Source organism: Mizuhopecten yessoensis, unplaced genomic scaffold (genome assembly GCF_002113885.1).
Source record: "Mizuhopecten yessoensis strain PY_sf001 unplaced genomic scaffold, ASM211388v2 scaffold6113, whole genome shotgun sequence".
Taxonomy (NCBI): domain Eukaryota; kingdom Metazoa; phylum Mollusca; class Bivalvia; order Pectinida; family Pectinidae; genus Mizuhopecten; species Mizuhopecten yessoensis.
Genome location: NW_018406386.1, coordinates 526,224 through 526,472, shown reverse-complemented (window position 1 = coordinate 526,472; position 249 = coordinate 526,224). Strand labels below are relative to the sequence as shown.

At 39.4% G+C, this 249-nt stretch overlaps 1 protein-coding gene across 1 annotated transcript in view; it reads right to left on the bottom strand.

Annotated features, from left to right (window-relative positions):
• LOC110451514 (extracellular matrix protein FRAS1-like) overlaps positions 1-249 on the bottom strand; it is a 187,604-nt gene that overhangs the window by 8,670 nt on the left and 178,685 nt on the right. The gene's annotated exons all lie outside the window — the stretch shown is intronic.

The window sequence follows — 249 nt, the reverse complement described above, 5'->3', positions numbered from 1 at the left end:
TTACTGATACACATATCAGAGGGTATCCCTGTGAAGTGTTAAACAGTTAGTTACTGATACACATATCAGAGGGTATCCCGGTGAAGTGTTAAACAGTTAGTTACTGATACACATTTCAGAGGGTATCCTGGTGAAGGTTTGAACAGTTAGTTACTGATACACATTTCAGAGGGTATCCCGGTGAAGGTTTGAACAGTTAGTTACTGATACACATATCAGAGGGTATCCTGGTGAAGTGTTAAACAGTTA